The 14,587-nt window shown below is 43.5% G+C and overlaps 1 long non-coding RNA gene across 1 annotated transcript in view; it reads right to left on the bottom strand.

Moving 5' to 3' along the window:
- Positions 1-7,500: 7,500 nt before the first annotated feature.
- Positions 7,501-14,587, bottom strand: part of LOC115082551 — a 40,076-nt gene continuing 32,989 nt past the window's right edge. Inside the window, exon 4 of the long non-coding RNA XR_003854196.1 lies at positions 7,501-7,520. This is a non-coding gene — a long non-coding RNA (uncharacterized LOC115082551). The remainder of the gene's footprint in view (positions 7,521-14,587) is intronic.

The raw sequence follows: 14,587 nt of genomic DNA on the forward strand, positions 1-14,587 counted from the left end.
GACTCAGTTTGTGTAAATGTCTGCATGTAACCTGGTTTTATGTGTGTAAATGCCTGTACTAAAATAGCCTGGGGCTCAGTGGGTGTAAATGTGTGCATGTAACCTGGTTTTATGTGTGTAAATGTCTGTACTAAAATAGCCTGTGGCTCAGTTTGTGTAAATGTGTGCATGTAACCTGGTTTCATGTGTGTAAATGTCTGTACTAAAATAGCCTAGGGCTCAGTTTGTGTAAATGTATGCATGTAAACTGGTTTTATGTGCATAAATGTCTGTACTAAAATAGCCTGGGGCTCAGTGTGTGTAAATGTATGCATGTAACCTGGTTTTATGTGTGTAAATGTCTGTACTAAAATAGCCTGGGGCTCAGTTTGTGTAAATGTGTGCATGTAACCTGGTTTTATGTGTGTAAATGTTTGTACTAAAATAGCCTGGGACTCAGTTTGTGTAAATGTCTGCATGTAACCTGGTTTTATGTGTGTAAATGCCTGTACTAAAATAGCCTGGGGCTCAGTTTGTGTAAATGTGTGCATGTAACCTGGTTTTATGTCTGTAAATGTTTGTACTAAAATAGCCTGGGGCTCAGTTTGTTTAAATGTATGCATGTAACCTGGTTTTATGTGTGTAAATGTCTGTACTAAAATAGTCTGGGGCTCAGTGGGTGTAAATGTGTGCATGTAACCTGGTTTTATGTGTGTAAATGCCTGTACTAAAATAGCCTGGGGCTCAGTGTGTGTAAATGTATGCATGTAACCTGGTTTTATGTGTGTAAATGTCTGTACTAAAATAGCCTGTGGCTCAGTTTGTGTAAATGTGTGCATGTAACCTGGTTTTATGTGTGTAAATGTCTGTACTAAAATAGCCTGGGGCTCAGTTTGTGTAAATGTGTGCATGTAACCTGGTTTTATGTGTGTAAATGCCTGTACTAAAATAGCCTGGGGCTCAGTTTGTGTAAATGTGTGCATGTAACCTGGTTTTATGTGTGTAAATGTTTGTAATAAAATAGCCTGGGGCTCAGTTTGTTTAAATGTATGCATGTAACCTGGTTTTATGTGTGTAAATGTCTGTACTAAAATAGCCTGGGGCTCAGTTTGTGTAAATGTATGCATGTAACCTGGTTTTATGAGTGAAAGTGTCTGTTCGAAAATAGCCTGGGGCTCAGTTTGTGTAAATGTATGCACGTAACCTGGTTTTATGTGTGTAAATGTCTGTATTAAAGTTGCCTGGGGCTCAGTTTGTGTAAATGTATGCATGTAACCTGGTTTTATGTGTATAAATGTCTGTATTAAAGTTGCCTGGGGCTCAGTTTGTGTAAATGTATGCATGTAATCTGGTTTTGTGTGCATACATGTCTGTACTAAAATAGTCTCGGGCTCAGTGGGTGTAAATGTGTGCATGTAACCTGGTTTCATGTGTGTAAATGTCTGTACTAAAATAGCCTAGGGCTCAGTTTGTGTAAATGTATGCACATAACCTGGTTTTATGTGTGTAAATGTCTGTATTAAAGTTGCCTGGGGCTCAGTTTGTGTAAATGTATGCATGTAACCTGGTTTTATGTGTGTAAATGTCTGTACTAAAATAGCCTAGGGCTCAGTTTGTGTAAATGTGTGCATGTAACCTGGTTTTATGTGTGTAAATGTCTGTACTAAAATAGCCTGGGGCTCAGTTTGTGTAAATGTGTGCATGTAACCTGGTTTTATGTGTGTAAATGTTTGTACTAAAATAGCCTGGGACTCAGTTTGTGTAAATGTCTGCATGTAACCTGGTTTTATGTGTGTAAATGCCTGTTCTAAAATAGCCTGGGGCTCAGTTTGTGTAAATGTGTGCATGTAACCTGGTTTTATGTCTGTAAATGTTTTAGTAAAATAGCCTGGGGCTCAGTTTGTTTAAATGTATGCATGTAACCTGGTTTTATGTGTGTAAATGTCTGTACTAAAATAGTCTGGGGCTCAGTGGGTGTAAATGTGTGCATGTAACCTGGTTTTATGTGTGTAAATGCCTGTACTAAAATAGCCTGGGGCTCAGTTTGTGTAAATGTGTGCATGTAACCTGGTTTTATGTCTGTAAATGTTTGTACTAAAATAGCCTGGGGCTCAGTTTGTTTAAATGTATGCATGTAACCTGGTTTTATGTGTGTAAATGTCTGTACTAAAATAGTCTGGGGCTCAGTGGGTGTAAATGTGTGCATGTAACCTGGTTTTATGTGTGTAAATGCCTGTACTAAAATAGCCTGGGGCTCAGTGTGTGTAAATGTATGCATGTAACCTGGTTTTATGTGTGTAAATGTCTGTACTAAAATAGCCTGTGGCTCAGTTTGTGTAAATGTGTGCATGTAACCTGGTTTTATGTGTGTAAATGTCTGTACTAAAATAGCACGGGGATCAGTTTGTGTAAATGTGTGCATGTAACCTGGTTTTATGTGTGTAAATGCCTGTACTAAAATAGCCTGGGGCTCAGTTTGTGTAAATGTATGCATGTAACCTGGTTTTATGTGTGTAAATGTCTGTACTAAAATAGCCTGGGGCTCAGTTTGTGTAAATGTATGCATGTAACCTGGTTTTATGAGTGAAAGTGTCTGTTCGAAAATAGCCTGGGGCTCAGTTTGTGTAAATGTATGCACGTAACCTGGTTTTATGTGTGTAAATGTCTGTACTAAAATAGCCTGGGGCTCAGTTTGTGTAAATGTATGCATGTAACCTGGTTTTATGTGTATAAATGTCTGTATTAAAGTTGCCTGGGGCTCAGTTTGTGTAAATGTATGCATGTAATCTGGTTTTGTGTGCATAAATGTCTGTACTAAAATAGTCTGGGGCTCAGTGGGTGTAAATGTGTGCATGTAACCTGGTTTCATGTGTGTAAATGTCTGTACTAAAATAGCCTAGGGCTCAGTTTGTGTAAATGTATGCACATAACCTGGTTTTATGTGTGTAAATGTCTGTATTAAAGTTGCCTGGGGCTCAGTTTGTGTAAATGTATGCATGTAACCTGGTTTGATGTGTATAAATGTCTGTATTAAAGTTGCATGGGGCTCAGTTTGTGTAAATGTATGTATGTAACCTGGTTTTATGTGTGTAAATGTCTGTACTAAAATAGTCTGGGGCTCAGTGGGTGTAAATGTGTGCATGTAACCTGGTTTTATGTGTGTAAATGTCTGTACTAAAATAGCCTGGGGCTCAGTTTGTGTAAATGTATGCATGTAACCTGGTTTTATGAGTGAAAGTGTCTGTTCTAAAATAGCCTGGGGCTCAGTTTGTGTAAATGTATGCATGTAACCTGGTTTTTATGTGTGTAAATGTCTGTACTAAAATAGCCTAGGGCTCAGCTTGTGTAAATGTGTGCATGTAACCTGGTTTTATGTGTGTAAATGTCTGTACTAAAATAGCCTGTGGCTCAGTTTGTGTAAATGTGTGCATGTAACCTGGTTTTATGTGTGTAAATGTTTGTACTAAAATAGCCTGGGACTCAGTTTGTGTAAATGTCTGCATGTAACCTGGTTTTATGTGTGTAAATGCCTGTACTAAAATAGCCTGGGGCTCAGTTTGTGTAAATGTGTGCATGTAACCTGGTTTTATGTCTGTAAATGTTTTTAGTAAAATAGCCTGGGGCTCAGTTTGTTTAAATGTATGCATGTAACCTGGTTTTATGTGTGTAAATGTCTGTACTAAAATAGTCTGGGGCTCAGTGGGTGTAAATGTGTGCATGTAACCTGGTTTTATGTGTGTAAATGTCTGTACTAAAATAGCCTGGGGCTCAGTGTGTGTAAATGTATGCATGTAACCTGGTTTTATGTGTGTAAATGCCTGTACTAAAATAGCCTGGGGCTCAGTTTGTGTAAATGTGTGCATGTAACCTGGTTTTATGTGTGTAAATGTCTGTACTAAAATAGCCTGGGGCTCAGTTTGTGTAAATGTGTGCATGTAACCTGGTTTTATGTGTGTAAATGTTTGTACTAAAATAGCCTGGGACTCAGTTTGTGTAAATGTCTGCATGTAACCTGGTTTTATGTGTGTAAATGCCTGTACTAAAATAGCCTGGGGCTCAGTTTGTGTAAATGTGTGCATGTAACCTGGTTTTATGTCTGTAAATGTTTGTACTAAAATAGCCTGGGGCTCAGTTTGTTTCAATGTATGCATGTAACCTGGTTTTATGTGTGTAAATGTCTGTACTAAAATAGTCTGGGGCTCAGTGGGTGTAAATGTGTGCATGTAACCTGGTTTTATGTGTGTAAATGTCTGTACTAAAATAGCCTGTGGCTCAGTTTCTGTAAATGTGTGCAAGTAACCTGGTTTTATGTGGGTAAATGTCTGTACTAAAATAGCCTGTGGCTCAGTTTGTGTAAATGTGTGCATGTAACCTGGTTTTATGTGTGTAAATGTTTGTACTAAAATAGCCTGGGACTCAGTTTGTGTAAATGTCTGCATGTAACCTGGTTTTATGTGTGTAAATGCCTGTACTAAAATAGCCTGGGGCTCAGTTTGTGTAAATGTGTGCATGTAACCTGGTTTTATGTCTGTAAATGTTTGTACTAAAATAGCCTGGGGCTCAGTTTGTTTAAATGTATGCATGTAACCTGGTTTTATGTGTGTAAATGTCTGTACTAAAATAGTCTGGGGCTCAGTGGGTGTAAATGTGTGCATGTAACCTGGTTTTATGTGTGTAAATGTCTGTACTAAAATAGCCTGGGGCTCAGTGTGTGTAAATGTATGCATGTAACCTGGTTTTATGTGTGTAAATGTCTGTACTAAAATAGCCTGTGGCTCAGTTTGTGTAAATGTGTGCATGTAACCTGGTTTTATGTGTGTAAATGTCTGTACTAAAATAGCCTGTGGCTCAGTTTGTGTAAATGTGTGCATGTAACCTGGTTTTATGTGTGTAAATGTTTGTACTAAAATAGCCTGGGACTCAGTTTGTGTAAATGTCTGCATGTAACCTGGTTTTATGTGTGTAAATGCCTGTACTAAAATAGCCTGGGGCTCAGTTTGTGTAAATGTGTGCATGTAACCTGGTTTTATGTCTGTAAATGTTTGTACTAAAATAGCCTGGGGCTCAGTTTGTTTAAATGTATGCATGTAACCTGGTTTTATGTGTGTAAATGTCTGTACTAAAATAGTCTGGGGCTCAGTGGGTGTAAATGTGTGCATGTAACCTGGTTTTATGTGTGTAAATGTCTGTACTAAAATAGCCTGTGGCTCAGTTTGTGTAAATGTGTGCATGTAACCTGGTTTTATGTGTGTAAATGTTTGTACTAAAATAGCCTGGGACTCAGTTTGTGTAAATGTCTGCATGTAACCTGGTTTTATGTGTGTAAATGCCTGTACTAAAATAGCCTGGGGCTCAGTTTGTGTAAATGTGTGCATGTAACCTGGTTTTATGTCTGTAAATGTTTGTACTAAAATAGCCTGGGGCTCAGTTTGTTTAAATGTATGCATGTAACCTGGTTTTATGTGTGTAAATGTCTGTACTAAAATAGTCTGGGGCTCAGTGGGTGTAAATGTGTGCATATAACCTGGTTTTATGTGTGTAAATGTCTGTACTAAAATAGCCTGGGGCTCAGTGTGTGTAAATGTATGCATGTAACCTGGTTTTATGTGCATAAATGTCTGTACTAAAATAGTCTGGGGCTCAGTGGGTGTAAATATGTGCATGTAACCTGGTTTCATGTGTGTAAATGTCTGTACTAAAATAGCCTAGGGCTCAGTTTGTGTAAATGTATGCACATAACCTGGTTTTATGTGTGTAAATGTCTGTATTAAAGTTGCCTGGGGCTCAGTGTGTGTAAATGTATGCATGTAACCTGGTTTTATGTGTGTAAATGTCTGTACTAAAATAGCCTGTGGCTCAGTTTGTGTAAATGTGTGCATGTAACCTGGTTTTATGTGTGTAAATGTCTGTACTAAAATAGCCTGGGGCTCAGTTTGTGTAAATGTGTGCATGTAACCTGGTTTTATGTGTGTAAATGTTTGTACTAAAATAGCCTGGGACTCAGTTTGTGTAAATGTCTGCATGTAACCTGGTTTTATGTGTGTAAATGCCTGTATTAAAATAGCCTGGGGCTCAGTTTGTGTAAATGTGTGCATGTAACCTGGTTTTATGTCTGTAAATGTTTGTACTAAAATAGCCTGGGGCTCAGTTTGTTTAAATGTATGCATGTAACCTGGTTTTATGTGTGTAAATGTCTGTACTAAAATAGTCTGGGGCTCAGTGGGTGTAAATGTGTGCATGTAACCTGGTTTTATGTTTGTAAATGCCTGTACTAAGATAGCCTGGGGCTCAGTGTGTGTAAATGTATGCATGTAACCTGGTTTTATGTGTGTAAATGTCTGTACTAAAATAGCCTGTGGCTCAGTTTGTGTAAATGTGTGCATGTAACCTGGTTTTATGTGTGTAAATGTCTGTACTAAAATAGTCTGTGGCTCAGTGGGTGTATATGTGTGCATGTAACCTGGTTTTATGTGTGTAAATGTCTGTACTAAAATAGCCTGGGGCTCAGTGTGTGTAAATGTATGCATGTAACCTGGTTTTATGTGTGTAAATGTCTATACTAAAATAGCCTAAGGCTCAGTTTGTGTAAATGTGTGCATGTAACCTGGTTTTATGTATGTAAATGTCTGTACTAAAATAGCCTGGGGCTCAGTTTGTGTAAATGTGTGCATGTAACCTGGTTTTATGTGTGTAAATGTTTGTACTAAAATAGCCTGGGACTCAGTTTGTGTAAATGTCTGCATGTAACCTGGTTTTATGTGTGTAAATGCCTGTACTAAAATAGCCTGGGGCTCAGTGGGTGTAAATGTGTGCATGTAACCTGGTTTTATGTGTGTAAATGTCTGTACTAAAATAGCCTGTGGCTCAGTTTGTGTAAATGTGTGCATGTAACCTGGTTTCATGTGTGTAAATGTCTGTACTAAAATAGCCTAGGGCTCAGTTTGTGTAAATGTATGCATGTAAACTGGTTTTATGTGCATAAATGTCTGTACTAAAATAGTCTGGGGCTCAGTTTGTGTAAATGTATGCATGTAACATGGTTTTATGTGTGTAAATGTCTGTGCTAAAATAGTCTGGGGCTCAGTTTATTGTTCCTTGAGTATATGTTAATATTTATTTAAATAGATATTTTTATATTTCAAGTGAATTTTTAGTTGATAACTTTATCTGATTGCATTTATTGTATTTATACGTTGTTTGTTTTGGTTTGAGAGGCTCATGTTTAATCTCATAAGAATTTTAGATTTTGTAGTTTGGTAACTTTAGGTTATGTATTTATGACTTACTTGAAATTTAATAAATTGAAAGTCTGAAGATTTGCCAGCATAGCTTATTTTTGTATAATTCTTGGTTTTGCTATACCATCTTTGTCATCTATGTTTTATTGATGAAACATACAAGAGAGAACAGAAAAATAAGTTTGAAAAGGGAGCTTTCTGAGGCAATAACAGAAATTTAAGCCTATGAACAGTTAATGTGAATCATTATCAGGAGGTAAAGTTAAAGCTTACCTTAAGAATCACAGAGACAATATCACGATACTAAATGAAAGAAAACAAGGAGTGAGATTAGGGATGAAGCTTTCCTAGGAAGGTCACAGAGTTTCAAAGTCACTTTACAGGGGAGACAGAAGTGTGAGAAGCAAACTCCAGGTTACCAAGAGACTTCAGTCCTGTCTAACATTTTGTTTTTGCAACACAACCTTCCCATTTAGAGGTCCCAGGGGGAAGGATCCGCAGTGGGATCTGTGTTACAGTGCATAACCCGATGTAGGTTATACATAAAATTAACATCCCACATCAGGAGATATCAGACCCAGATCTGAGGATCAGAAGTAAAACCCCCAAGATCTGCAGCAGACGCTTTCGCCTTCTCCTGGTTTTCCTATAATCATCCTTTGGATTCTAGGTTCCATTCTGATTTAGCCTTATATATTAGGATGTAAAATATTAGCAAAATAATTTTTTATCGTATTTAACATTGAATACCTGTAGTAGCATAAATGGTAAAAGTGCTTGGTGGTATTACTCAATATAATAGACAGCAGCATGTAACATTAATTAAAAATAAAATAGTAAAGATAACAATCTTATGAACAGAAGGAAATGGAGAAATTACTTACCTGATAATTTCGTTTTCCTTAGTGTAGACAGATGGACTCAGGACCAGTGAGTATAGTGTACTCCTGTTAACAGTTGGAGACGGATCAGATTTCAATCTGACGTCAGCTCCTTGTACATATACCCCTGCAGGAAGTACAGCTCTTCAGTATTCTCCTCGAAAAGCATTGTGGATATATGTGTGACTGATTGATTAACTTCATAATATGATTAACTTAAATAACTTCATAACTTGTTAGAACATTTAAAACATGATTAACTTGATTAACTTGAACTGGTTGATTGGCTATAGCTGGAGACCGCCAGTATACTCAACCGGAAAGCGTCGACTCCCGGCAGGGTGGATGCCCCAGGTAGATGAAAACATGGCTTACCCTTGATTCATTGACAAAAAACCATGTCTAACGGCAGCCAAGGGTGAGATGCTGAGTCCATCTGTCTACACTAAGGAAAACGAAATTATCAGGAAAGTAATTTCTCCATTTCCTAGCGTGTAGCAGATGGACTCAGGACCAATGGGATGTATAAAAGCTACTCCCGAACCGGGTGGGAGGCTGCCCGTGGTCCACTTAGAATTGCCCTTGCAAATGCCGTGTCCACCTGAGCCTGCACATCCAGATGTTAGAATCTGGAGAAGGTATGGATGGAGGACCACATTGCTGCCCTGCAGATCTCGGCAGGTGACAACATTCTAGTTTCTGCCCAGGATACCACCTGGGCTCTGGTGGGATGGGCCTTGACCTGTAGAGGTGGAGGTTTTTCAGCTACTACGTAGGCCGCCTTGATGACTTCTTTGATCCAGCGGGCAATGGTTGCCCGCGAGGCCGCTTCTCCTTGCCTCTTTCCGCTGTGAAGGATGAAAAGGTGGTCCATCTTTCGTACTGGTTCCACCATTTCTAGGTATCTGGATAGGAGTCTGCCGATGTTGAGGTGGCGTAGACTACGGGCTTCATCCGAATTCTTCAAGCCATCCATCATTGGTAGTGAGATGGTTTGGTTAAGGTGGAAGTGTGAGACCACTTTGGGGAGGAAGGAGGGCACCGTGAGTAGTTGGATGGACCCTGGGGTGAGTCTGAAGAATGGCTTACGGCAGGCAGTGCTTGTAGTTCCGAGATGCAGCGGGCCGAATACACGGCCAGCAAGAACATTGTCTTTAAGGTTAACAGATGGAGGGACAGGCCTTGGAGGGGTCTGAAGGCGGATCCCGCTAGGAACTCCAAGACAAGGTTGAGGTTCCATAGAGGTACTGGCCACTTTAGTGGTGGGCGGATGTGTTTGACTCCTTTCAGGAAGCGTGATACATCTGGGTGTGAGGCTATGCTTTTGCCCTCGCTCCTGGAGCCGTAGCATGACAATGCTGCCACTTGTACCTTGATGGAGTTGAGGGACAGACCCTTCTGTAGTCCATTCTGTAAGAATTCCAGGATCACGGGAACATTGGAGGAGTGTGGCTTGACATTGTGGTCTTCGCACCAGGCCTCAAAAACTCTCCAGATCCTTATGTACTTTAGAGATGTGGAGAACTTGCATGCTCGGAGGAGAATATCTATTACCGCCCCCGAGTATCCGCTCTTTCTCAGGTGGGCTCTCTCAATGGCCAGACCGTAAGAGAGAATTGAGCTGGGTCCTCGTGAAGGATCGGGCCTTGTTGTAGTAGGTCTCTGTGTGGGGGCAGGGGTAGTGGATTCCCTGCCAGTAGTCTTCTCATGTCTGCGTACCAGGGTCTTCTTGGCCAATCTGGAGCCACCAGAAGAACTAGTCCCCTGTGTCGCTGTATCTTGTGTATGATTGCTCCCAGCAAGGGCCACGGTGGGAAGGCGTATAGCAGGGTCCCCAGTGGCCATGTCTATACCAGGGCATCGATTCTCTGGGACTGCGGCTGAAGTATCTGGGTACTTGAGCATTGGATCTGCTTGCTAGAAGGTCCATGTCTGGGGTCCCCCACCGATTCACTATCATCTGGAAGGCTGTGGATGACAGCTTCCATTCTCCTGGGTTTAGACTTTCCCTGCTGAGGAAGTCTGCAATGATGTTGTCTTTCCCGGCGATGTGGACGGCGGAGATTTCCTGGAGATTTGCTTCCGCCCACACCATCAGGAGGTCTATTTCTAGGGACACCTGTTGGCTTCTGGTTCTGCCCTGTCGATTGATGAAGGCCACAGTCGTGGCGTTGTCCGACATCACCCTGAGTGCTTTGTCTCAGAGTCAGTGGGCGAACCGCAGGCAGGCTAGTCTGACTGCCCACGCTTCTAGGCGGTTGATGTTCCATCCCGCCTCTTCTGCGTTCCACCGTCCTTGGGCGGTTAACTCTTCACAGTGTGCTCCCCATCCATGTAGACTGGCATCTGTGGTGAGCAGGTTCCAGATTGGGGAGGATAGTCTTAATCCCCGGCTCATGTGGCTGGTCTGCAGCCACCACCGTAGCTGGGTCCGGATTCTGCCCGGGAGTGGTAGACATATGGTGTAGTTCTGGGACCGTGGGCTCCACAGCGATAGAAGTGAGCATTGTAGGGGCCTCATGTGGGCTCGCGCCCGTGGCACCATTTCAAGTGTGGATGCCATCAGTCCGAGGACTTGCAGGTAGTCCCATGCTGTGGGACGAGGAACGCTCAGCAAGGTCTGCAGCGGTTCCGCAGTTTTGATCTCCTTGTGGGGGTCAAGCTGACCTTGATTTCCTTGGTGTTGAATTGGACTCCTAGGTATTCCAGCGACTGTGAGGGCTGTAGGGAGCTTTTGTTTGTGTTGACCACTCATTCTAGGCTTTCCAGTAGTGTTATGACTCTGCTGGTTGCTTGGTGGCTTTCCTACGGTGACTTTGCCCTGATCAGCCAATCGTCTAGGTAAGGGTGAACGAGGATTCCTTCCTTCCTCAGTGTTGCCGCCACCACTACTATTACCTTGGTGAACGTTCGGAGTGCTGTGGCTAACCCGAAGGGTAGTGCCCAGAACTGATAGTGACGATCTAGGACCTTGAAGCGTAGGTAGCGCTGGTGCTCCTGATGAATTGGGATGTGTAAGTAGGCCTCCGAAAGATCCAGGGATGTGAGAAACTCTCCTGGTTGTATTGCACGTATGACAGATCGTAGGGTTTCCATGCGGAAGCGGGGGATCCTTAGGTGGTGGTTGACCGACTTGAGGTCCAGGATAGGCCTGAATGTACCCTCTATCTTGGGTACTACAAAGTAGATGGAGTAATGTCCAGTATTAATTTCCTGTGTAGGCCCTGGGGTTATGGCCTCGAGGGCCAGAAGTCTGGACAGAGTAGCTTCCACTGCCGCCCTCTTGAGGAGGTCATGGCAGGGGGATTCTATGAACCTGTCCGGAGGGGTTAGAAGGAAATCCAGGTAGTACCCCTCCCGGATGATGGCTAGGACCCACTTGTCCGAAGTTATCTCGACCCATCTGCGGTAGAATAGAGCTAGTCTGCCCCCTATGGCTTCTTCCCTCGGAGGGGTTGGCTGATTCTCATTGTGGGGTACTGCTGGGGCCTGTCCCCGAGCTGGCTCCCCTCTTGTTGTGCTTGGTTCAAAAGGACTGGTTCCTGCCTGTAGGGTGGGATGCTTGATAGTTGCGCTTGTAAGGGTTGAAGCGCTTCGAGCTTCTGCCCCTGGTGGACCTGTGGAAGGGATGCTGGTTTTTCTTCATCTTGTCTTCTGGCAGGCGTGGTAAAGGGGAGTCGCCCCATTTGTTGGCCAGTTTCTCTAGTTCACTGCCGAACAGGAGGGATCCTTTGAAGGGCATCCTCGTGAGGCGCGTCTTGGAAGAGGCGTCAGCCAGCCAACTTCGAAGCCAGAGTTGTCTCCTGGCCGCCACTGTGGACGACACTCCTCTAGCTGCTGTGCGCATAGACTATGGCGTCCACTCTAGGGCATGCCAGAAGCTCCTTGGTCGCTGGGTCCAGGGGGTACATGGCTGACAAGTCTTGTCCCCCTTTGAATGTGGACTCCGGGGCATTCCATTCCAGGTCAATTAGCTGTTGTGCCGCCTGTAAGAGAGGAAAATGGCAAGACGTCTGGTGAAGGCCCTCCAGCAGGGGGTTCGTTCTAGGTTTCCCCGAGGCACCTTGGCCCGGGATAGCGAGTTCCGTTAGACATTGGGATACGAGGTCCGGGAGCTCGTCCTTTGTGAAGAAGCATATCATGGTTCGGTGTGGCTCTGTCCCCGAGGGAAGTTCCCCCTCCTCCAGGGGTTCAACTTCCTCTTCGGAGAAATCCGTGTCCCCGTAGGCGGGGCTTCTGGGTGGTGGGAACCTGTGCCTAGGCCTCGAGGGTCCTGGGGAATGAGGGTCCTCCGGTGGAGCATGTGGCTGATCAGCCAGAGGTGCAGTTTGCATCTTGACAAAGGCGTGAATCCCCTTGAATAACTCCTCCCAAGATATTGACACTGTGTCTGTTGAGGGGCGCAGGATCTCTGGGAGTCCCCATCTGTGGGGGGGACCCACTGGGGCCTTCTAGGTTCGGGGTACATCCTGAGGAGCTAGCACTGAGCCCTGGGTGGGCCTGGCCCTGACCTGGATCTCCCAGGGCCTCCTCACAGTATGCGCACAGGGCATCGGTCTCCTCGCTTTGTGCGGCTCTGATGTGGCATGCAGGGCAGAGGCCTTGAGCTTTTATTCCTGTTTCTGGAGGTGCCATGTCTGTGGACGCGTAAGCTCTTGTGTGCTCCAGTGCGCCTGAGATGTGCGTGCAGATATGCGCCTAGCCGTAGATATGAGCCCGGCTCTGTGCGTGCAACTTATGTGCGCAAGGTTTTATGTGCATGTAAGTTTATGCGCACAAGGATTTTTGTGCGCTTAGCTCGATTTGTGCGCTCAGATCAAACAGCAGGTGGTGCGGCGAATAGGGCCAGGATGGCGACGGCGAGCATGCGGGTAATATGGCGACCTCCACGGAGGGTCTCCACGTGGGCAGACCCTTGGAAATAACCGGGGCCCTGCTAGGGCAGATCAAACCAGTGGCACTGGCTCCGATCGGTGACCTGTGCTCCTCCTCGATCCTCGGAGACTGGATTCAAACAACAGATTTCCACCTTATCTTGTCTTCGGCGCTTCCTGGTTTCGTTCTGGGTGGTCTCCGGCTGCGGGGGGAGAGGGCCAATACCTTCACCACCGCACTCGAGGGGTGCACCCGCTGCCTCTCAGTCACGCCCGAGGATCGGGGGCTAGGTCCTCGCTGCGATTCGGCCGCCGGACCGAGGCTCACCTCCGAGGGACCACGGAAATCACCTCGGGAATCTCAACTGGGGGAGGGACCTGAAGGTATCACCGCAGGAGAGCGGGGCTCGTCTTCAGATAGGTTTTCCCCTTTAATTTTGGTTTTCTTCTTTGGATTTGGTTCAAACGCTGCTAGAGCGTGCAGATAGTCCCTAACTGCTATGGAGACAGAAAATACTGAAGAGCTGCACTTCCTGCAGGGGTAAATGTACTAGGAGCTGATGTCAGATTGAAATCTGATCTGTCTCCAACTGCTAACAGGAGTACACTATACCTACTGGTCCTGAGTCCATCTGCTACACGCTAGGAAAGTAGAGTTAAATCTCATACCCCAGTCTGTATTTATCAGGCTCTGGGGCATTGTGGAAGATCCACGTGAATTCAGATGGCTGCAGGAACAATTCACGTAATTTAATTCTATAATACACTGTACTAGCATGACGTCTTTGAGAGCCTGAGGTTCAATACATGTAAATATATGCATGGAACCTGGTTTTATATGAAGATAACTGTATTAAAATATCACAAAATTATGTTTGTCTAAATGTATGCATGTAATCTGGTTTTATGTACGTAAATCTCTGTAATAAAATAGCCTGGGGCTCAGTTTGTGTAAATGTCTGCATGTAACTTGGTTTTATGTGAGTAAATGTCTGTATTAAAATAGCCCGGAGCTCAGTTTGTGTAAATGTATGCATGTAACCTGGTTTTATGTGTGTAAATGTCTGTACTAAAATAGCTTGGGGCTCAGTTTGTGCAAATGTATGCATGTAACCTGGTTTTATGTGTGTAAATGTCTGTATTAAAATAGCCCGGTGCTCAGTTTGTGTAAATATATGCATGTAACTTGGTTTTATGTGAGTAAATGTCTGTATTAAAATAGCCCAGAGCTCAGTTTGTGTAAATGTATGCATGTAACCTGGTTTTATGTGTGTAAATGTCTGCACTAAAATAGCCTGGGGCTCAGTTTGTGTAAATGTATGCAAGACAAGTATCCTGGTTTTATGTGACTAAAGGACGCTCTAAATTAGCCCTAAGCTCAGTTGTAAAAATGTATGCATCTAACCTTTTCTGTCTAAAAATGGCTCGACTAAAATTGTCTATGGCTGTTTTTTTGTATTAATGTATGCACAAAACATGGTTTTATATGTGCAAATGTATTTACTAAAATTGTTTGAACTTACGCTCTGTAGAATATTTACAGACCGAGTTGTTTGCAAAAGGTCAGATTTTCAAAGGCTACGTGCGTAACATACACGTGTAACCTGAGAAAATC

The sequence above is a fragment of the Rhinatrema bivittatum genome, chromosome 1, assembly GCF_901001135.1.
Source record: "Rhinatrema bivittatum chromosome 1, aRhiBiv1.1, whole genome shotgun sequence".
Taxonomy (NCBI): Eukaryota; Metazoa; Chordata; class Amphibia; order Gymnophiona; family Rhinatrematidae; genus Rhinatrema; species Rhinatrema bivittatum.